This window comes from Haliotis cracherodii, unplaced genomic scaffold (genome assembly GCF_022045235.1).
Source record: "Haliotis cracherodii isolate W230 unplaced genomic scaffold, xgHalCrac1.p SCAF_2, whole genome shotgun sequence".
Taxonomy (NCBI): domain Eukaryota; kingdom Metazoa; phylum Mollusca; class Gastropoda; order Lepetellida; family Haliotidae; genus Haliotis; species Haliotis cracherodii.
In genome coordinates this window covers 33534408-33559611 of record NW_027266275.1, presented here as the reverse complement: position 1 = coordinate 33559611, position 25204 = coordinate 33534408, and the positions used below count along the sequence as shown (strand labels likewise).

Below are 25204 nucleotides of genomic sequence, written 5' to 3'. Positions count from 1 at the left end.
TTTTAAATATATTTATACTACTTCATATAAAGTTTGATAAAATACATTTTTGATGTGTATATACTCCACGACTTACATAAAGATGTCGATATAGATTATTATATGCGTTGAGCTTTACTATATCCGACCCACAGATCTTGTTCCACATCAATACCATGAGAAACCTAACCATAATAGTTATTTTGAGATTGTCCAGATTTCACTACGTAAGCACATTATCGAAACAAAACAAGTTTTTACAAGCCTTATCCAAAGAAATGATCAAATGTCGTAATTGTAATCTTGTTAAACCCTCACAAAATGCTTTTAATTCATTCCAAGGGACCATTAAATACCAGTTCTTTTTAAATCAATTATCTCATTCCCAAGAAATGTCCCCAGTGATTATAATCAGTGTTAACATGAAAGCTCTGAAATCAAGATTCCAAACACTAACTTGATGAAATAGCTCAGTCAGAACCTCGAGGGAGATGAAACAAGGTTTTGTAAACATACATTGATGTAAACATATATCTGGCATAGATCGCCCAGGGGAGAAAACTTGTAACAGTTGACTGTACCAGAATGCTTACTGGTTCGCTCCATAACTTTTTGATGGGAAGTCCACTGTGGGGATCCATGCAGCGTTAAGCCTGGAATATTCATTTTCACGCACTTCATTGCTCAAAATCTTTGGGGAAACGTTAAGTCTGAAAGTCTTCAAGTTTCAATTACTTTTATCTGGGTAATAGTGTACAATGTTATCCTTAGTGACATATCTTTATATAACTGCTCTGGTCACTAAAAGGTTGATATGACGTTATATTACAACTTATCAACACCTCAAGAAGATTTGAGAAGGTTTAAGATTTCCTGAAGATCTTGAAGGTTTATGTTCAAGACACATATACAATAGTGTCTTGGACAAACTGAATTAGAACGCCATGGTTATTATCCGCAGTCTACTCTAAATATTAACCATCCGATAAAGGATGACAGTTATAATAAATAAATTACAGAATTAACAGAGATCAGGGGAAAGTGTTAAGCCGTACCATATTACATTTTATGTGCATCAATCTTTTACTTACACTGTAAAACATTTCTGAAAACGACTGCTAGTTTTTCATACATATTGACACACACGAAATCATACTGAACAGCACATATACTGGTAACTCAAGTAATGGACACGTTAATGCAGCAGGGCTCTTCTCTCCAATGTATTTGTGTCGACAGTTGCATGATATCTCATGCACAAATTCTCTTTGGGACTTGGGGTGGACTATGTGATACCGTTGGTGTGTAACATGTTTTTCAGTGTCCTGTCGGAAATGAAGGTCACGTCTATATTGGCTGTTGTGGTGAGCAGTCTGCTGATCAAGTAACTGGTAACTCAAGTAACGGACACGTTAATGCAGCAGGGCTCTTCATTGATATTTTCTGGTCACTGGTTATTATCAGAAGTCTTTGAATGCATGAGATTAACAGGATTAATTAAGTACACTAGTGTATGGGGCGTGAAGTCTCTCCAATGTATTTGTGTCGACAGTTGCATGATATCTCATGCACAAATTCTCTTTGGGACTTGGGGTGGACTATGTGGTACCATTGGTGTGTAACATGTTTTTCAGTGTCCTGTCGGAAATGAAGGTCACGTCTATATTGGCTGTTGTGGTGAGCAGTCTGCTGATCAGTTGGCTGGTAGGGCCTTGGTATGGGATGCTGATGGGGCTGGTTGGACATGGAAATGGGACCTTTTTGCTGGATTTCTTGGGTTGTTTGTATGACCGCAGAGGATGTGTAAATGAGATATTTTGCAACTGTGGAAACACATACAATGTACATTAGAGAGACTGTATCATTGTATTGTTATCTTTATAATTAAAGATATATATATATATATATATATATATATATATATATATATATATATATCTTACTCGATGCACTTACCAGGCATTCACCTGATGAAGGATACACCTCTGATACGTCGTGTCGTACAAAGAATAAAATAAGTTGCTATCCATAAAAAGTGTCATATATTCATGGTTACTATCCGTCAATTACTTTCTATAAATATTTACAATGACAAATATTCTGCTACATATTGTAAATTGATTTAGGTAACTTTTTTTCTCCTTCTTGAGGATAAAAGCGTCTCTTGCAGAGACAAAGCTACATTTATTCGATTCCCAGAAGATCTCTCACCTATAGGTACTGTGAATGTATGACTGAAAGCGAATTAGGATTTCAGCATCGCCGTAGGCAAATCTAAGAAAGATTTTTTGATCATGACAACCAAAGGAAATCATATTAACTATTACTAGAAACATGGCTTGTTTGTGAGGAGAGGGCTATCTTTCGAATATCTCGTTACAAAGTACATGTATCTTACTCTTCAACATCTTCGTGTAACATATTTGGATCTATCAAATTCATTTAATCATTCATTCTTTGCAAATTGTTGAAACAGACACAGCTAAGTTCACGACTGAATGTATTTAGTTTGTACTTCCCTACTGTAGTAACTGGCTTCATTACAATGACCCCAAATCTTTACTGCTAATGGGTATGTTTAAAGACTATTCTAACGAGCTGGACACGACGTTAACATCTTCAGCAACAAGCAAATAGTAATAACGTGTACACAAATTTCCTTGGTCCCTTGCGGTGTAACGACGTCCAGTTCCCATTCACACGGAGTACTTTAAATGATAAAACACAGGTTTCGTTCTATTTTGGAAAAGCGGAATGGACTGTTCTTCATTATTTCGCTTACGTTAAACCAAGTCACTGATCAGGGAGAAGCTAAAATGCTACAACTTAAGTTCCTTGGCTCACTTGGGTACAATCTGTGGAGCCAATTAGTCGTGACACAGGCAGTCGTTTTCTCTATTATTATGGACGAGGCACACAAGCAGAGTGACACAGGGTATTCTGGTTCATGAGAAGTCTCCTGTATCTCATGCTCATCATGCTCAATGGTGTAGGTTTTTTTAGTCACTTGATAGCTTGGTTCATGTTTAATACATGTTGTTGTTGGTTTGTTGTTTAACGCCGCACTCAGCAATATTCCAGCTATATGACGACGGTCTGTAAATAATCGAGTCTGGACCAGACAATCCAGTGATTAATGTCATGAGCATCGATCCACGCAATTGGGATCGATGACATGCATCAACCAAGTCTGCAAACCTGACCACCCGATCCCGTTAGTCGCCTTTTACGACAAGCATAGTCACCTTGTACGGCAAGCATGGGTTGCTGAAGACCTAATCTTCCCCGGAATCCTCACGAGTCACAATACATGTCTTGACCTTAGTGGCCCAATGGAGTGGGAAGTTGTTTTGTCATTGGATACCTTTGTTTATTTCCAATACATTCTTAATACACATCGAATTTGTCTGAAAACGGCAATTATAAAAACATGCAAGGCAAGAACACCAGTACATACATACTTGCTTAAGGAACATATTTTACCATAGTCTTACGCCAATATGTTAGAAGAAAAAACATTACATTAGGTCGTTTTCATTAAAGGCAAATTCCAACTCCAGAGTACATACGTTCAGATTTACAAAAGGAATATGTAATTAACATGTCCACGTTCCTTCTTACAATGTAATTACAAAGTCCTATCAGATCTAAGCCTTTGATGTAATCATGAGAAAAGTGATACCTCATACTTCACAAGAATCAGTAGACTAACAGACCTTATTCAGAAAGGTCAATGGTCAAGTAAAACATTTATCTTTTGTTGGGGGGTCGCCAATTGAAAATATGTTCTTGTTTATACTGGGGTGTTTTGAAGTTTCTTTTTCAGACAGTCATGTATTTCAGAAATCAAGCTTTTGCGTATTTCTTTTCGGTATATTAAGGATTATTTCGTGTCAAATGTAAAACGTGCTCCGCGTAAATAAAGTGTAATGCAGCGAGACTTCAGTTAAGTGTGCAAGTTTTACTGTCAGAACCTCATTGTGTTGAAACGAGCGTGATGGAGGCGTATCTCTGTCTAAGTTCCCTTGATGACAATGAATTTTACAATCTAATCGCAGATTTGTGTTTGATGAGAAATGTTATTGTGGCATGTGTCGGATGTGATGAGATACTTTACAACATCAATGCCTCGGGAGTATTCATGTACGTATCCCAACCACATTTACAGATATTGCTTGAAACAAATAACTATATGCTTCAGACTGTTGGGAAAAAAGAAATTGTCTGCCACAAAAAAATACATTGTTGCAAGGTATTTTTCTCAGAATCAATTCAGGCTATTAGTTTTGAATTTAAAACATATCTGGTAGGTACAGCTAAACATATCTGATCTCAACACAAGATTAATGCTGTGATAAACAATATTACAGCTGTATCATGATGGCCTGCAAATAATTAATTCTGGACCAGATAAACCACAAGTTGATATTACGAACAACGTTACACGCGGTCGGGTTGGATGACATGCAAATACCTTGTGTTCACTCTAGGGGCTATTGTAAGCGGCATTATGATTACATCACTACTATCCATAACGATTTTGAACAGATAACAGGTGTCCGATCCTAATAAATGCTGCATCATTTTTGACCACTGTGCCATGTGTGACAACACATCGAATCTGTTATATTTTTTACTGTATGACAGGTGATAAAGAGGAGTGTGATTTAGGAAGAATAATAAAGGGGTATATGATTATTTGTATTTAATTTCGCATTTTTACATACAGTAGCTTTATGATCTGAAAACTGTCGGTTAACATCAAATTAATAAACTAATAGTATAGTTTCTTTGATAGGCATTTAGAAGTTGGAGCACTAAGTGAGGATAAAATTTATGGATGAACAACTTCATTATTACAATTAAGAGCGACATTTCGGTGTAGGTGATAACACCGTGATCAAGCAAGTGATTTACAGAGTACTTACTTACTTACTTACTTTGGAGATTTAACGTGCGCTTTCCGACTGATGCGTATTTCGCACACGGGCCCGGTCAGGCCATTTAATGTGTTTCCGAAAGGGGCGAAGGTTGTCTGTGCAACCCTAAGAGGGGCTTTAGGGGTTGCTTATATATAATTTGGGAATTTTGAGATTTGGAATAGATGCCGATGGGGTTGGGGAGGAGAACTAAGGGAGCTGGGTATGGTGGATGTTTGTTTGTTTATGTGATTTTGATTTGGTAGGTTATTATGTTTTTAGATGCGTTTTATTAGTTCCGTTTTGATTAAGAATACGCCTAAGGCCTTGCAGTTTTCTAGTTTATTTTGTGGGTTTAGTATTGCTTCTAGAGTGAGAGCCTTGTTTAGATTGAGGGTGGTTTGTAATGCGGTTCGATGTGTGAGGTAGTGTGTGCAGTGGATGAGTGCGTGTTCTGGGGTTTCTAGTTGTTTGCAATGTGGGCAGTTACCTGTAGTGTGTTTTTTTAATTTTTTTAGGTGGTTATTTAGGTTGGTGTGTCCTGTTTGGAGTTTAGTGATTACTCTGTCGATTTTTTTTGATGGATGGAGAATTTTTGGTTTGGTTAGTGGTTTGCTGAGCACTTTTTTGATTTGGCTATTTGAGTTTAGATAAAGGTTATGCCATTTTTTGTAATTTTTTGCTTGTTTACACTTTTAATTTCTGATTTTGAGATGGATAAGTTTAAGCTTATTTCTGGGATTTTGAGGGATAGTTTAGCTGCTTTATCGGCGTTTTCATTACCGTATATTCCTACGTGGGCGGGGATCCACAAGAAGGTTATTTGTTTGCCTGCCTTAGTTAGGTCGTTGGAGCTTTTAAGTATTTGATTTATTAATTTGGGTCGGTTTTTGGTATTTTTGTTTTGGAGGGCTTGCAGTCCACTTAGGGAGTCGGTAAGTATTAGGATTTTTTGTGGTTTTTGGATTCTTGATTATGGAGGGCTGAGGCCATGCCCATTAGTTCTGCCGTGAATATTGATTGGTTATTTGGGAGTCGGAAGGATTGTGTGGTTTTAGTTGGTTGTGTGGTATGGACTCCGAAACCTGTGTGTTTCGAGGTCGTATCTGAGGATCCGTCCGTGTAAATGTGACACCAATTTGGCCAATTTTCGTGTATGTATGCAAGTGTGGTAGTTTTAGCTATGTTTGGGTCGGTTTGTTTATTTATTTGGCTAGCTAGTGTTGTGTCTATTTTGGGTATTTTAAGTTTAGGGGTGAAGGTATTTGATTGTTTGCAGTTTTGTATATACTAGGGTATATACTAGCCTTGGTCACGGTTGATCGGCGGTTGGTGTCTTTTGATGTGGATGGCTTCTTGTAGCTTTCTGATTTTGAAGTCTTTGAGGTTGGTGGTGAGGGATATGATTTTATCCCACTAAATGGTGTGGCGTGGGTTGTCACGGATATGGTCTGATAAAGCTGGTTTAGAGTCATCTTTGGAGACTGAACTTTGATTCGGGTTTTGAGGGCCTAGATGTTTCTTTTGACGTTCATACGTTTTTCACGCGAAATGACGTAAACACTTGGGAACTACTTCCACATTCCTGGGGTTCACTCGCACAAATAAATACAGAAGCCTTTATACTGATTATTTAGACCCTTTAATCTTGAAATAAGAGTTTTATCATGCATATTTGGAATAAGTCGGAGAGTTTAATTGCAATCCCGTTCAAAGATATCCTCGCTACGACCAATCCTAGAGAACAAAGCGAAGAAATACGCATCCAAACTATCGTAGTATAGATATGATCCGTGTGTAGACTCACAGTGATAGTCTACAGCAATCTATGAATATACTTTACTATCTAGTTGACGGACACTTGTAATCACCACAGGTTCATTAACAACTTCGAAAATCTCGCCCGTCACGTCTGTCGTTTCGGCCACTTTGACGTCTTGTACTTGATGTAAATGTATTCCGACGCGTTGTCACTGTGACTGATTTACCAAGGTAGTTGTTAACATATTTTCACATCAAATAATGATAGCATTTGAATATATTTCCTGCAAACAAACAACCAAAGATGTCACTGTGAGCATGCCTACGCTCATGTCACCTGACCTGTTGAGGAAGTACTTCATTCAGCGATACAGGCGGTTGTTTTATGGCTGACATTGTAAACAAGAAGTCACAGTACTGAATAGAATTTTGTACAGATCTAGATCGTAGAAAAGAATAGTCATAGTATAAGAATTCATTTTCACTTTGTGAGAGTTCATTGGAGTGTGAACCTTCAAAGACTGAGGGCCAAACATTGTATGAACGTCGCCCCAAGCCCCAACGCTCATTCAGTTTGGCCCTATGAACTCTCACAGGGTGAAAATCATTTTTTAAATTATACCAAACTCATATATGCATAACTGTTTGATTGGCAACCAAGAATTTATTAAGTAAATACGAAAATATACAACTAAGGACAACAACTTGTTGTTTATTGCATTAGCGACGTGTCGATGCAGATTTTACACTGTTATCAAGCTTGCGTGACTACAATCAAGTTGTGAGAGGAATTATACATGACATGTTCTGATTAGCAGCAGGTTAACATTAACAACAAGTTAAAGGACAACAAGTAGCACACAGATAAGTGGACGAAGCCAGATGTACAGTTAGAACAAGAAATAGGACACAGGTAATGAAGCCAAATATACTCTCAGTAAGGATTAAGAAGTTGAAGAAGAATTGGATACTAATTAAAATAGTTGAACAAACTGATTGGAAGGAGTCTACTGCTTGATTAGTTATCCATGGGCAGACTGGATGTAATACCCTTGATCTTTGTTCATCAAAGGTTTGTGACGGTGGATTTTTAGGGTTTCCGAGAGTTTTCCTTTTGTGAAGTCCTGATGTTTGGTAGAGAGGATTTGGTCTTTGTCAAATTGAATTTGGTGGCTGGGGAACTGTTGCTGGCGGTCTAAGAGGGCTGATTTGCTGTCTGCTTTGGCTGTTGAAGTTTTGTGTTCTTTGATGCGGATATATACTGAATGGGATGCTTTACCAGTGTACGAGTCACCACAGTCACGATTAATCTTTTAGATCACCCCTTTGGGGTTGTTTTTTGGGGAGAAGGTTACGGCCATTAGCTTGGCGGGTGGTCCTTGGGGAAAGGGAACCAGTAAAGACTGTATGTATAACTGAGTTTTATGTTTTGGGGTTTTTCAAAAATGATGCCAGCAATTTATTCCTCTGCACGTGTATGCCTTTCATTCGAGTAAACGTTCGCATTTTACACGATATACTTGTCACAAGTACAACACTAATTACAATAACAAAGCAAAATAGTATGTTTCGTTTATCAATGAAGTTAATAGAAAAATGATGATCATTTTAATGTCTTTTTTTAAGTAAACCTAGATATAAAAGATTGTTATTAACATAGCATATACACAGAAAAAACTCACAACGGTAAATAAGTACCGACAGCTAGTTGTGTTTCTGTCTGACGGGATATGTGGATGGTTAGTGTAATAAACAGTGGATGCACCATCCCCCCACAACTATACTAAGGAGAGTATGCAAGAAACATGGAAATTCGAACAAAACAGTAATTTGTTTTGGATATTTACGAAATGAAACTGCCAATCCAGGGAATTTATCATCTTGTCTTTTCCGGTTCTGATGGAAATTACCGGTTTACAGTTCTGCCCGGACAATTAGGAGTGAAACAAAAATCGTTGCGTCAGAAAACCGGCTATGATAAAATCTGAGATTCGAAAAAAAAAAGATTTTTTTCTGCATAATCGGAACTGTTTTTATGTTTATGTAAGCCACTGACCTCGCTTACTGTATTGGAGATACTCGTAGAATCAGCAACACTTGCAACAATAAAGTTTGAAGGGATAAACTATTCACTGTCATTTTGTTTGTTAGGTTATAGTGTCATTTCTCGTTAATCAGGAGAAGGCAAAGAGAGGGAAAACAGCGCACTGTCTTTCTTGATATGAAAGGGACAACTAGCCTACAAAGCCCATTACTTTGACGAGTAACATTTCAGGAGTTATCATTGTAATTGTCCCATTAAGTTCCCAGTACTGTTAAATGTCATTTTATTATGAGACTGGAGCCGTTAGTGTAGCCGAGAGCTACATAATTAAATATAAGGAGACTATGAAAGTCTGCTCTGCAAGTCTTTCGATGAACAATGAAAGTGACTACATTGGCAGGACTTCATTCAGCAAGACATGACCAGAATTGTTGCACTGTACCCTTGTATTCAGCTGAACATTATTATATTAACACAACTGACAACTATAATCCAAGCATCGTGTTCCGAAATCCGTACCTGTTACACTGCAGATCCTGTTGATCCATACGTTTGCACGAAATGATGTATAATAGGAAGACAACAGAGATATTACAAGAACCATTACGCTTAGACTGTCAGGAAGGGCATTATTCTTTCGCTTTCTATGTCAGATAGGGAAACCGAGTACAGTTTTGCTCGGTCTGTCAGATTTTGTAATCTTTGCCTTTATGGTCTGTAGGAAAGTGGTGACATTTCTATCATTCAAATAACGTGTTTTGTAAGGTTAATCTTTAATGACTTTTATGTTTTATGAAAAAAAGTAAATATACGAACAAAGTATACATGTACTTAGAACACTTTTAACAAATCCCAGATGGATGTGCCTTTATGGTATTCGAATTAGCTAATATATATATTATTTCGACTCCAAATTGTATAGCATCAGCTCGTTTACCATTTTACATTTTGAAGGAATACATAAAACCCAAATTACTTCATATATCAATGCAAAAAGATGGGACATTGCTGATATAACGTTAAAGAATATTTGTTTACTCGATTAATATCATGAGGGGAACATTTCTGCTTTAACAAGTATTCATGTTTCAGGATAATGTGACTACTGTAATTGAGCCAATCCAGTTTTCACCACTTGATCACGTTGAATCTCTACTTATCTCTACAAAACCTTCTTTATGAGTGAGTGAGTATGGTTTTACGCCTCTTTTAGCAATATTCCAGCAATTTCACGGTGGGGGACACCAGAAATGGCCTCCACACATTGTACCATGTTGTGAATCGAACCCGGGTCTTTGGCGTGACGAGCGAACGCTTTAACCACCAGGCTACCCGACCGCCCCCAGTCTCAATGGACATATACACTAAATATAATCATTCTTGAAAATGTACCTTTGAAATAAAAAAGTAACTTGAGGAATAAATCAGTCCCATAGCACATTGTGAACGTTGTTTTGTACATGTAGCCCCATTGGTCTATGCTGATTTGTGGCAACTGACAGCATATCCATCAAAACCTTGTGAACCGTCTGAGATTTCAACTTTCAACGTCTGACTTTAAGATTTGATGCACGAACCAGTAACATCTACACAAAATTCTGCCTATTCCATCTTGTCATGGAGACAACGATGGTATTTCTTCTTTGAGTGGCATTCAGAAGTTGGTGTGATGAAGTAAGATGAGTTCTATGGATGAACAACTTCTTTATTACAATAAGTGCGACGTTTCGGTGTAGATCCTATAACCTTTATCAGGGTGTTAGGATCTACACGGATCGGAGACTTGGCTGACACCGACGTGAAAACAAGGTAATGGCTTGTCATCGTAGATTTTTTATGATTTTGAAAAGGGGTTTGCCGCTTTTTTTTGGTATGTAAACTGTACAGTGTAAACTATGTTTATCATTTAGCTTATTGTAAGTGGCAAACCAATGTATTGCATAAATGATTATTAGGGTTTACCAATGGTAAATGACCGATCCGGATTTTTGTTGCCATTTGATTAATAATACCTGTAACAATGATGAATTACATCACGTGTACGAGACACTTGGTATTAAATAAACAGTGACTTTTTGTTGTTTCTGAAATTTATCAATCACATGAGTTTATTTAAGTGAAAACAATCGATGATATTTTAGCAATAAACTGAAGATATGAATGAAACCGAAATTGCATGTGAATTGGCGCTGTTTCAGAAAGCTCACGTGTCTCCGATCTATCGGGAATGAACATTGCGTTATGATCGATGTTTACTGTTGGTTCGTGATCAATATAAAATTCTCCAAATAGAATTTAAATCAGGAGTAAAACTAAATCCGTATCTTCAAATGTGCACATGTATTCAAATGATTCAATTAAACGTTGGCAATTGGCGAAGACGATGACATTAACGTTACAAATAGTTGAATTTAACTTGACGATAATAATTATGAGAAATAAAACACATTTATCTCTGTGAAGCCCGATTTCCCACGGGTTAAATTTTTATGACAACTTTGAAAAAAGACATGATAATGAGAATTACAAAGATGACTTTCTTAAATTTATTTTTGTTTCACGTGTTAGTTTTACACTTCGCGCGGAATCGTCCATGACAACAAAACAGACATCCGCCGCCTAATTATAAAGATTAAAGGCTGATCAAAGTCCTCGTTAAGACTACCCAGGACGCATTAGGGTTGTTAAAGGGTGACGTAGTTTCGTTCGGTTTATTAATACTTATTTAGGAAGGCCTTTGACCGTAGTACATTTACAAGTGTACATTTGGACATTGACTCACATTGGTCAGTGTGCAATGCTAAACGTTACAATACAATATCACGTTAGTATTTTCTGTTATATATACCTTAAACCATTAGTCTTTTCTGTTACTTGCCAAGTTTGGAAACATGTTTAATGAAATATCAAAGTGTATATTGTGTGAATTTCAATTGTAATAGAATCTTAGAAGTCAATTTGAAAGCTTTTCTTTTGATTATGAATGATGTTAATTGATATTATTAAGGTCAATACCCATTGCTTTGTCATGTTGTAGTTTTTGTTTGTTCGTGGTTAGGTAAGTTGTGTGTACAGTTACTGTTACTTGTACTGTATGTAAGCTTTATGTAGGAGATAAAGTGACGTTAAATGTACATGTTTAAAACTTTGTGGAAGTCATTAACATGGGCATAATCATTTCCATGGTGCTGTCAAACCTAATATCAAACCTCAATATCAGTGCATCATGTAACAATGGTACACAACTATGTACGTTGACATACAGCGCATACGCATACTTGACCAACCTTGCCCTAGTTTGACCAAAGTCACAATCTGTTCAATACTTCTTATCATATCATCTTGGCATGCTCAAGACACCAGGTGATTCTGGGTTAAAATATGTAGGTCCCAAGTAATCTATGCTTGTAAGACACACAGTTTTGGTAGCCAGGGTCGGTGGCTCGTTGAATGCGTGTTATCTCACCCAAATGCGTGGAATGTTACTCATTATATCAATCATTGGTCTCGATTTCTACAGTACATTAATTCATAATTGCATGTTTTTACAGTAAATTAAACTAATTTGATAAACAAAAACTTGTACTTGTCATGTCAAGGGATGGATTGTATCACAATATTATAGTAATGGTCAATTACACTGACCATCAAGGTTAGTGTACATGCCTTCATATGCACAGGTCATTTTCACCCTAAATTCCGGGTCGAAATATGTAGGTCCTCTGTACATCATGCCTTTATAAGAAGTGATTAACAGGAATCGACAGGTCAGGTTTTCTTACTTGGATTATTACACATATGCCATTGGACATTTGTCTCGATGGGATTACTTGTTTGTTTGTTGTTTAACGCCACACACTCAGCAATATTAAGCTATATGACGGTATAATAGAATCTGGACCTAACAAATCTGGACCAGAAAATACAATGATTGACATCGTGAGCATCGATCTACGCAATATGGATACGATGACATGCATCAACCAAGTCAACGGGCCTTGACCACCCGATCTCGTTAGCCGCCTCTATCGATCTTGCGACAGGCAAAGTCGCCCCTTCCAACAAGCATAGGTTGCTGAAGACCAACCCGTATCTTCACGGGTGTCGACGGGATTGAATGTGTCTGTGTATGTAAAGGCGAATTACAAAATTCATAATGTTCTTTAAATATTTGAAGGAGAATGGTGATCAAGTGATCATAGTGGCCAACAATGGTCAAATCATGTCTTGGGGCAAACTCGTTAGTGTGAATATGTGTGTGTGCGTATCGTTACTCACCTACGGAAAATATTGCCAACAGTAAATGAGTTTCGTGGGTGGAGAAAACGCAACAGGTTATTGTCTTTCGATTATAAACCAAAGATCAAAAAGGACATTTTAAATTAATTACTGATATGTGACGATTTCATTTTTCCTCAAAGGGTCCAAAGCGAAACATAACGAAGATAAAACCTAGGTTACTCTTTTTAATTCTTTCTATGGAATATCATCTCTGCTTTAATGATACAAAACAGTCTTATAAAAAAATGCTTGTTTCATTAATGCATCTTTTGTGCTAAAACATATTAAACGTACCGCACACAACATTGTCGCCTGATTCAGTTTATCGTTGAACCTGAATGAAATGTGCTGGCCTCAAACAAATTCCATTGATAGCATCACATCTTATTTCAACTCTATTACCATTTTAACACGTCCAGATAATACATGCACATTCACAAGGTGCCTATATTCTCTTTTGCTATCACGACCATAAAAGCATATGGTAAGACCAAGATTACCAGTCTTGACATGATGGGCAAGACGGTTCCTTTAAGCCTTTGTCTCCTTTTTACCATACAGCCTCCCTTGCAAAGGCATGGCTCAATCGGATCTGCTCAGCACCGCATGCGGATTTAGGACCATGATACATGGATTAAAGTTGTCAGTGGCGTGTTGCCTGAGTGCTATCTAGAAAATACAGTTTAGTTTAAAGTTCCCAGTATTCAGCTTTTATTTCAGTAATACAGGACTGTTTAGTAGACTAAAGGGTTGTCGTTGTAGTCACTTCGAGAGTAATTGAAAGAATTACTGGACTGATTTTTATCGTCTATTCTCATTCGATTATGTACCTGTTGGAACTCTTCAGGCGCCAGTCAATTGACAGTTGGTGGTATTGAGAGCTTGAGAGAGAAAATGCCACAGCTTCAGCTTAATCAGGAACTTGATACAAGGCTTTGTAAGCGAGTCTTGGATGTCGCCTCCTGAAGTAACGGCTTTTGCTCTTTGCCTTCCTATAATCAACGAGAAATAACAATATCATGGATGAGGAAAAAAATAACAATAGGTCTTTTTTATTTCAATAGCTTGGAAATTTCATTCTCCTTGATAAATGAAAATAATGGTGGTCCTGCGGGTTCTCTCAGCTGTCATTCTCCTTGCAATTGCAATTTTAGGCTTAGTCAACGCTATATAAGAAACCATTTCCTAAAGTTTACTTAAAAGTGTTGCCTTTCTTTTCGAGTCTCAGATTTCTGCATTTCAGGTCTTGATAACATAAAGCTTCTTCCGTCGATTCGTGAGACGAGCATGTTTGGGAAACTTGGGACAACTGACAACCCGAGATACTGGTTTGCTGTTTTGACAGTATCGTTAATTAAAATAACTAAGTCGTAATATCAATGTTTCTGTCTGATATGATCTTCAGCAGATTCACATGTAGACATTTTAAGTGCACGTTGGGTATACTTGTTAGAAACCGTAGTTTCACCATTCTTTATCCCATCTCAAAGGAGGTCAGTGTTAAGGAACTCTGTGTTAGTTAGGCATTTGTTAATACAGACAATTAAATGGGAATGGTAACGTTCGGGGTTAAGATTTTCGCGAACACCTTGAGTCATCACTATTTGATATAGATTTATAAATACATATACATAAATACATATTCAGAATGGCAAATGGACTTTTTCTTTGATCAGTTTTTTCTTAGAATTATAGAAAGGTTTTCTCGCGTTTATTTTCACAATATTCATGAGAGACCCAAGTTTCTCTTCAAATATTACAAGCTGAGATTAATGTTTTTACTCTTTTAACGAGGATATGATTAACAATTATGATACTCGTGTTTTTTTCAGTCAGGAAAATGTGTTGCATCCCCACATCTACAAAGCAGGATCCTCAAGCTACAGTGTTGACTTAACAATTCATCGTGGAATACAGATGCACGTCTTTGTCAACGCTAATTGGGTAGAAGGACATAGTTAGAGATTCGAGCGATGGCATCAGTCATTATTTTTGTTCATTAAATGATCTAAAGATCTGTTTCTGGATTATATAATTATATGATTTCCGTGACCACACGCACTTAGGTAACATGACGTCACATCTATGCAACCCCTTTATTCCATCCTGTCAAACGCACATTCCTGTAATCTGACAATACAAAATAATTACAGGAGTTAATTGGAGATTTTTCTTACACATATGTGTTCCATGTTCCATCTGTTCCGCTAAGCAGTAGATTAGTGGAACCTCTAGCTATTTATAACTATTAATATCGACTCTCTACAGCAAATGTGAAAGGACATGTCCAAAGAAGAATCTGAGGCCATACATCGAAATAGAAAATGCACGTATTGTGCTCATTTATTTGTTGCTTTCTTACAGTTTTATATCGCGGAATGCTGCAAATTGTCCCACGCCCACGAAAACATGAGCAACGTCCCACTTCATTGGAGTAAAACGGCAGAAAGTATGCTCAAAACACATGAGTGAATGAGATAAGAGATAACAAAAATACTAAATGGATATTTGTAAAGCGCAATATGCCATCATTTGCCGTGTGCTTAAAGCGCTCACACCGTTATTACCCCTCGAATGGATCTGTGTACCCAACTGGCTTTGATTGATGACTTACTTATCTTCTTCTTTGATCAACCATACATGTTTTGATTGTATAAACATGACTTACTCATCTTCTACTTTGATCACCTAAGCTGGGTTTTTTTGTGTTAGCAAGACCTGCTCAACTCATCTTATTCTTTTTCGCAATGTAGTATATAAACCTCTGCAAGTTTCACACTCTGCGTCAAAATGGCAAGTCTTCAGAGAGCTGAGTTTGTTACTACAACAGGTGTTTCATGCTGGATGTATACTGATAGGGTCAACTTACAGTTCACTGGAAGTGTGTCATTCCTGGCTGCAATGGAAGATGTAGCACTATCGGCGACCACATCGCATCCACTACTCCGCACACTCATCCTTCTGTTGAGAATGCAGATCACATCAGGATGATAGCCAGAATGAAGGAACTTGTCAAGACTGACATCAAGTCGGTTCCGCCAGTTCCTGAATCCAGAGCCAACGTCAACCTGGAAGATCCTTGGACCAATACAGGAGATGGCAGATATTTATGTACGTAGATGACGGCGTAGATGACAGACTACTGATGTTTGCAACCACTGAGATGTTGGAAATACTGAGTGAAGCTGACATCATGTTAATGGATGGTACTTTCTTTGTTACCCCGACCCCTGATTTTCCTGTAATATCTGGGTCCAGTACGAGAACACTGGACCTCCCCCAAACAAACACCTGGAGGGATTTCACAATGGACTAAAGAAGAGAAGTACAAAGTCTCCCATCCAAATATTCTCCGTAACCAAAGTTGCTTAACTTCGAAAGACAAAACCACATGTCACCACGTGTTAATTTCATTGAACTCGGGCGCTAGTATACCCAGAACACCAGGGCAGCATGTTATTAATCTGATCATGTTATTAATCAGCCAAACTCAAGTACCGATAGTACGAAAAACGTTCAACGTCAAGATTGTCTGGTTCAGCCTTGAATGTTGCCGTGCCGCTAGACAATAAATAAAAGTTGAATATTTCCCATGTTGATAGGTTGAATGATCGATCCCTTTAGCGTACGTTTGTGTTACTTCCACTTAGTCGAGTCTGAACCATACAATCTAGCTATGTGAGTGAGTATGGTTTTACGCCGCTTTCTGCAATTCTGTAGCAATATCACTGCAGGGGACACCAGAAATTGGCTTCACACATTCTAACCATGTCGGGAATCGAACCCGGGTCTTCGGCGTAACAAGCAAACGCTTTAACCACAAGGCTACCCGACCGGCCCTCTAGCTATGTATATATAGCGTTGCTATTATTAAAAGACTCGTGAGGATCCGGGGTAGAATAGCTCTTCAGCAACCCATGCTTGCCGTAAAAGACGACTATGCTTGTCGTTAGAGGCGACTAATGGGATCGGATGGTCAGGTTCGCAATTGCGTGGATCTAAACTCATGATATCAATCACTGGATTGTCTGGTCCAGACTCGATCATTTACAGACCACCATCATATAGCTGGAATATTCCTGAGTGCAGTGTAAAACAACAAACCTGCCAAGCAACTATTCTGAGCAACGTCCCACGACGTGGGTGTACGATGACACCGAAATGATCACCCCATGTTTTAGTTACAGCTTACGATAAGGTCCAGTGATGGATCGTATTGTGACCTTACTATTGAGATACCGCCAACCAAATGCGAGATAACCCTTTCCATCATCATAACACTTTATCATAATCATGTTTTCTATGAACCACTGTTATATAGGGATGCCAGGTGTTTGCGAAAAGTTGAGTGTAGCCTGCCCCGCCAGTGGCACCCGTCACAAGTACGTGAGAGCTAACCGTTATCACACTGTGATAGCTTGTGATATATGAGGGAACTAAAAGTTGATCGTTGATGAGTGCACAGTTCCCTGATATAAGTTCCCAATTACATCAAGCAGTGATTAATTTTTAACTTTCTAACAATCTCGGTTGAAAAGTAAACTTTAAGGAAGATTAGATTTCTGTTTTCCACATTTTCCTCACAGATAAAGTTGGGATGAACTGGGGTTTAACGTCGCTGTCAAGATTGTTCAACTTTCATAGCCAAGTGAAGGCACGTGTTTGTCTTGATACTTGTACAAGTCGGGATTTATGCCGGATTTATAGTTCCAGACCGCTGATATCATGCAACAGTTTAACACGAATCTCCACATTACCATTATACTGACTCCGATCAGACCAGACTTGTTTTATCCCCTTAATTCCGAGCGCCAGACGGGGTAACAGCAAGTAAAACCTTGTAACGTCTTTTGGCATGAGGGCCAAGGGATCGAGCCAACGTCCTTCCGGTCTCCGATATATGTACTGCACCACTTCTCATAGCACATCGTTCTGAAAGTGCCAAGTGTTCAGTCGGAATCATGACCACGAGATTCAGTGATCCAATACCTACATATAGATCATCTTCATATATGGACAGACCCGTGAAGATCTGGGTTAGAATAGGTCTTCAGCAACCCATGCTTGCTGTTAAAGGCGACTATGCTTGTCGTAAGAGGCGACTAACGGGATCGGGTGGTCAGGCTCGCTAACTTGGTTGATGCATATCATCGTATCCTAATTGCGTGGAATCGTTGCTCATGATTTCAGTCACTGGATTGTATGGTCCAGACTCGATTATTTACAGACCGCCGTTATATAGCTGGAACATTGCTGAATGCGGCGTCAAACAACACACCAACCAACCAATCATATATGGATAGCATGACTTTCAATTAAATATAAAGGATTCTGGGAATAGGATATCATTAATATAGTATATTCTTTAAGGCAGGTATTACAAGGTATATTAAGGTGCAGAAGGATTAGTGTGGTTTCCGCAACGCTATTCAAATGTGGTCAAATTAGAAATTGCCATTAATACGCCAAAATATTAACGTTATTCCCTGAGATTAATGTCTACTTATGAAAAGAATTATCACCTAATTGGGTTTTATGTTACGTTTGGGTGATCAGGGAACTGAAGAGATGTGAACTTAACGGTTATGAGGCGATTAAACAGACTGTAACCACCAGCACGCATATCATAGTTGTATTTGCGGTCCTCTTGCAATTCAGTATATTTAGTTTACCACCTGGCTTTCGCATGAGGTATCGCTTGAGTGAGATCCAAGGAAATATCTCTGTAACAAAATTGCATCAATGATTTGTAGATGACTGTGACGTAACGTACCATGACGTCAAACTGACGTCTCTGCCACTGAAGCTTGTTAGCTGTACTATTTACTCACAAGAAACTGGTTATTACTGTTTACAAACATAAAAAAGAATGCTTTTGGATGAAAAATAGAACATCGCCTTCATGTCTTTTCATATCAAATATTATCAATACAAGTCGATAAAAGTTTGAAACTTTAGGCTCGGAATTACATTTGTATTGAGTATATATTATACAATATACACGAAGCTTCCGTCACAGTATTTTACACTGTTCTAGCCACAATCAATATTCAGATCATATGATTGTATTTTTGTCACGTCACATTTCTTCATCTGAGTGTCATGCCTTCAATTCCGTATGGCGTCTTTCAATTTGCATCTAATTAGTGTCAAACATTCCTGTTACTCCAGAAGATGTTTTCCTACATGTAAGCTGATGCCATCCTACAGATACGATCAAAACCATACATAATGCCAGTGCTCTTTTTCCGTTCATTTTTTCTTATAATTGCTCAAGCAAATTCTTGGTGTGGCATGAACCTTGAAAAGCTTGATATTCTGTATTCATTATAATGAATAAGTAAAGATGTTCCACTGTTATGTCACGAATTCTTATGAAGATTTTGTAATTTGGTTTCAGAAATATCATTTTCTGTTTATGTCGTGACAAAGATGGCGTACTACATCTACTACTAATACTACAAGTAGTAATAATCATAGAACGAAGGATGTGGACATACTCTTAATGTCAATGTTGATTTTGTTGATGGTTCTGTGCTGTTGGACGGGAGAGAAATGAGTGTCAACCAAGCGAAATGCCTGATCAAATCGGCCCAGACTCAGTTTCAGTGGCTTTCTGAACGACCACTGCATCGTGTAAATGTGCAACTCTGCAGAGTCCTTTGCTTGGATGAAGTCGGCTGGCCTGAAAAGAAGGCGTCGTTTGCTGCTCAAGACCAGTCTAGACCAGTCACTTCCCACATCAATATATAAATATGAAATGTAGATTATGAAATGAATGTAATGAGACTGCCCAACACATTGTCAGTGAAGGCACAGCTTTAGCACAAACACGTATATTAAGCGTTATATTATATGATGGAATGGCTCAATCACTTTATTACCGTCTAAGCCATGCTTATAATTATTGTTTTGACACAGAGGTCCATCCATGGTATGACCCAGAATATGAAGAGGGCGTAATGGAAATGATCAATACAAACCTGATCAGGGTAATGCAGAAGACTGCAGTGTTGGGGAGTCTTCACATTCTCAGAAAAATTCTGGGTTTAGAGATGGCAAGGACCTTGAGCTGATTATGAGCCTAACCAGCCTGACTGTGTCAGGATCACCCAAACCCTTCTGGCTGCATTTTTTATTTTAATCTGTATATAATAACCATAATAAAAATAATAATGAAGCCATTTGAATTGCGCTATATTTCCACGCCACACAAAGCACCACATTGCTGTTACCCCGATCAATGGATCTGTGTATACTCGTTTTCCTTCTCATCTCCTTTGGGAGTATATAGACAACCCAAGATGCCAGTGAGGCGCTAGAAGGTTCACAGTCAAATTTCCATCTCATCATATATAGAGAATACTGCACTCATTCTCGTTTGATACCATTTTTGTGGAACGAGTGGACTTTCTATGGTATTTGACTTAACCGAAAGCTCGACTACATAATGTCTGTAGCAGCTCTGTGCATAACTAATATAATATAGAATGGAAAGCGAATTTGATGCGTGTGACTGCCTTGTTTGGTTTAATAAAGTGTTTATAAAAGTTTCTAGCTTTCATGAGATCTTTTAAATTCTGTCATGTAGTTGCGAAAGTGAATTACCTCTCGCCATATTTCTGTGAATGAAAAAGTAGTTCCGTAGTGACAGAGGTCACGGTTATCCAATCAAAACAAATAAAACGAGGTCAACCTTGTACGACACACATGTGACGTACGGATTTAGTTTCTTACCACCTGTATCTTCACCACGTTCTTAATAAAAGATGTTAATCTGTCTATGATGTCATGTTGAAGCCAACGAGATGACGCACATTTTTTTTCTTTCGTGTTCGGCAATTCCTAGCAAAGTCATCGAGTATCCTTTGTGATCCATAGGGTAAGGTTTATGTGCAGTTACATTTGTGGACAAACTATAGCTAGGAAATATATGGGCCAATAAGTTTGGAAATCCGCATCAATTTTTGCTCATTTATGACAGATGTAAATCAAAACGATAACTTGAACATGGCGGTAACAACCGATGAACACATGGCGGTGTTGCTTTGTCAGCACCATACCATTGCTAGTTGGCTTCGCTAAGATGATATAAAAGTCTAAGAACAGCTTGGTGTTGGGTTTACCCCCTACACACGGCTAACACGCCGTGGTATAACTAAACAACTGTTCAAAGCAACGTTTGATCTAACACTCATTCTTGGAGTATTGATACAGAAGGAAAGCATTTGATTCACGACCAAAACCACATACATTTAATTTGTATTATCAATATATTTGACTCCAAAATAACAATTCATTCGTTGTAAGTGCTATTTGTAATAAATACAAATGCAAATATATATTTACCAAGAAAAAAAACATTTTATAAGCAGAGGAGAAATTACCCAAGCGATAATGGTTATCAGAAATAAGTACGGATGTCATAACATAAAGTGTAAGGACACGAATGCTGCATACCAATGCAGATATCCTTTCATAATTAACGACACGAACGGAAGAGTATGACTATAAAGTAAATTGTGGCTCAAGGAAAAATGAATTGTGGCGTCCAGATATTTGAACACATTGTCATGGAAACAACATCAACAAGTTATCAAAGAGAAGCCACAAAGCACCACAAAACACGTTTACGCACCACAGTACTCTTTGGAAAGACACATATAAAATGTCAGACAATTTGCTTGTCTTTTGTGGTAATTAAATAAACAAGTGTGCCAGAAAGAACAAATATATGTTCCTGAGACAGACAGTCAACAGCGAGAGTGTCTGGTGCCAAACACTGAGGGGCCACCTGTTCCTGTTCCAGGGTTCGAGTAGAGAGAGAGAGCACCCACCAGACAGTTAAGTCTTAGTCATTGCATGACTGACACTTTCAGAAGATAAATAGTCAAGTTGTGCCATGAAATATGAATATATCATGTCCGCAGTCAGTGTATATATAAGATCAGAAGGTATTTCGGTTTTCAGTTGATTGCCGTGTCAGTTGCTTTTGAAACAGATTATTTTCCACGGAGGAATATACCCAAGAGATAATTATACATATGATGCCACTAAACGTCTTGGTCTGTAGACGTTGCGTGGCGTTTATCTATATCGGTAATGTGCAGTGTGTATGTCATTAACCTCAGTAGACTATGCCCCTGCACAACGTCCTGGCCAGATCCAAACAAGTAAACCATCTGATATTCTACCTTTCAGGACGTCGTTATGGTGTACAACCAACTGTGCCAACATACATTATATAGCGCACATGAATGTGCAAAAATATAATGGTGCGAGTACCATGTGAACAACCCGCAAATTTATTTACAACATATGAATGTGTATATATAAAGTCACATGTTGACTGTCTACAACACACACACACACACACACACACACACAAAGACACACACACACACACACACACAAACACACACACCACAAAGTACTTCTGACTCAATATATGTCTCAGACAGTTGATACAATGTGACTTCATATCTCATGCAACTCACAACACAGATGTTACTTTTAGAACACCAGATTTTACTACTAAGAGCTCACTTCATATACGTTACTTTCTGTGAGATCACTTCATATATGTTACTTCCAGGAGCTCACCGTGTACACGTTACTTCCAGGAACTCACCGTGTACACGTTACTTCCAGGAGCCCACTGTGTACACGTTACTTCCAGGAGCTCACTGTGCCCACGTAACTTCCAGGAGCTCACCGTGTACACGTTACTTCCAGGAGCTCACTGTGTACACGTTACTTCCAGGAGCTCACTGTGCCCACGTAACTTCCAGGAGCTCACTGTGTACACGTTACTTCCAGGAGCTCACTGTGCCCACGTAACTTCCAGGAGCTCACTGTGTACACGTTACTTCCAGGAGCTCACTGTGTACACGTTACTTCCAGGAGCTCACTGTGTACACGTTACTTCCAGGAGCTCACTGTGCCCACGTAACTTCCAGGAGCTCACTATGTACACGTTACTTCCGGGAGCTCACTATGTACACGTTACTTCCAGGAGCTCACTGTGTACACGTTACTTCCAGGAGCTCACTGTGTACACGTTACTTCCAGGAGCTCACTGTGTACACGTTACTTCCAGGAGCTCACTGTGTACACGTTACTTCCAGGAGCTCACTGTGTACACGTTACTCCCAGGAGCTCACTGTGCCCACGTAACTTCCAGGAGTTCACTATTTACACGTAACTTCCGGGAGCTCACTGTGTACACGTTACTTCCAGGAGCTCACGGCACACATGTTAATTCTAAGAGCTCACTACAAAGAGGTTACCTCTTCTGAGATACATATGATACTTCTTCTGAGAGTTCAATACACATAAGATACTTCTTCTGATAGGTCGATACACATATGATACTTCTTCTGAGAGTTCAATTCACATATGATACTTCTTCTGAGAGTTCAACACACATATGATACTTCTTCTGAGAGTTCAATACATATGATACTTCTTCTGAGAGTTCAATACACATATGATACTTCTTCTGAGAGTTCAATACACATATGATACTTCTTCTGAGAGTTCAATACACATATGATACTTCTTCTGAGAGTTCAATTCACACGTGATTCTTCTTCTGAGAGCAGACACATACTGCATGATTGTTACCTTCGTTGGTGCTGGACATAATCACCAGTTGTATTTATTTGTATGTTTGTTTGCTGCTTAACGCCGCACTCAGCAATATTGCAGTTACATGGCGACGGCCTGTACATAATCGAGTCTGGGCCAGACAATCTAGTGACTGATGTTATGAACAACGATCCATGGCGTCGGGCTACAAAGATGTGCAATCAACTAAATCACCGACCCCGATCACCCGACTGATAAAGTTGCATATTTTGAGTTTACATATTTTACAAAGTTTTTAAATAACCCATTATTGATTGGTTTATGTTGACACATATCCACTCTGGACCTATGCCTTAAGTTAGCAAAATGGTTTGTTAAATGAGTCCAAACGATTACGTGTGTCAGGTTCTTCCAAACTGCATGTTGATTTCATATTTTGGTCTCTCATCCAGTAACATAGACAACCCTGTCTCCCAATACCATGTAATGAATCTGTATCTCTATACTTATGTTTGACGCGTCTTTCCCAAACAAATCATAAGTTTCATTTATCGGGTATGTTATTTTCGGAACAGCTTATATTACTAATCGATGGTCACAGACGAGCCAGGAGGATGAACTAACGGTTCTGAAGGATGAAGGTACTCCACAATGCAAGAACATGCTGCGGGCAGCTCTAGTTGAGGGTCACCTGTCAAATGTGTCTGCATGCTGAATGCCATCACGATTAAAGACAATTCACCTGTATAATACACTAGACGGACGTAATAAGGAGGACATATATTCCCTGTCTCGATAACCATTTCAGCCTGACAAGACCATTCTATAAACCACATTTATTAATTGACATTTCACTGGTTTATCTGCACGAGGTATCTAATCCTCAATCGTAAACGGCATTCCACGAATTTTCCATCTTTCGTCGATACGCAACTGGATATTAGTTACAGTTATTACCTTTTTCCAGAAATTTGGCACGTCAAATAGTAAAGTTACCTTATATATTATTTACTTCAGCTTATCATATAATGGATATTGTCAATGCAGTAAATCAACCCAATAAACATGGTATCACGATCCGATAGGTATGCAAACGAGGTTGCCGACAGGAATTACTTTTAACAAGCCTCAAACACAGATGTGATACCTACTTACTGGAAAGCCTATTGTCTTACGTTAAATAAACGTTTCTCGGTGTGTCAGTGCTTAATGTGTACAGTTCACTTGGCACTTTGTACTTGACAGAGCTGTCACTCAGGCGTTGTATTCCTACGAATTTCTAAAACATGGCTTCAGAAATATTTGCTAAAAGCAGGGTCTGTTGCATGATTCAATTAAAAGCACGTGTTTACGAATCACTATCAATTTGTGATGACACCTGGTGTTCAAGAAGAAATGATCGTATCCTGCCCCACCGTTAGCATCTGTCACAAAAGGCATAAGGCATCGTATCGTCATATGTGATGTTTAATGATTTGGATGTCGTGTATTCATTGATTATTGTTTCACAATTTACCTACGATAGACGACGAGATAACATTAAGACTATAAGTCAGAAAGTGCATCTTTATCTTATCCCAGGTTAGGCACCGTCTAGATGTGTGTATTGATTAGTCTATACTTCATCTCG

The 25204-nt window shown here is 38.4% G+C and overlaps 1 long non-coding RNA gene across 1 annotated transcript in view; it reads left to right on the top strand.

The window, feature by feature from the left end:
* LOC139468010 (uncharacterized) overlaps window positions 1-15097 on the top strand; it is a 35227-nt gene extending 20130 nt beyond the window's left edge. Inside the window, exons 2-3 of the long non-coding RNA XR_011653657.1 lie at window positions 14228-14312; window positions 14817-15097. This is a non-coding gene — a long non-coding RNA (uncharacterized lncRNA). The remainder of the gene's footprint in view (window positions 1-14227; window positions 14313-14816) is intronic.
* The last annotated feature ends 10107 nt before the right edge of the window (window positions 15098-25204 follow it).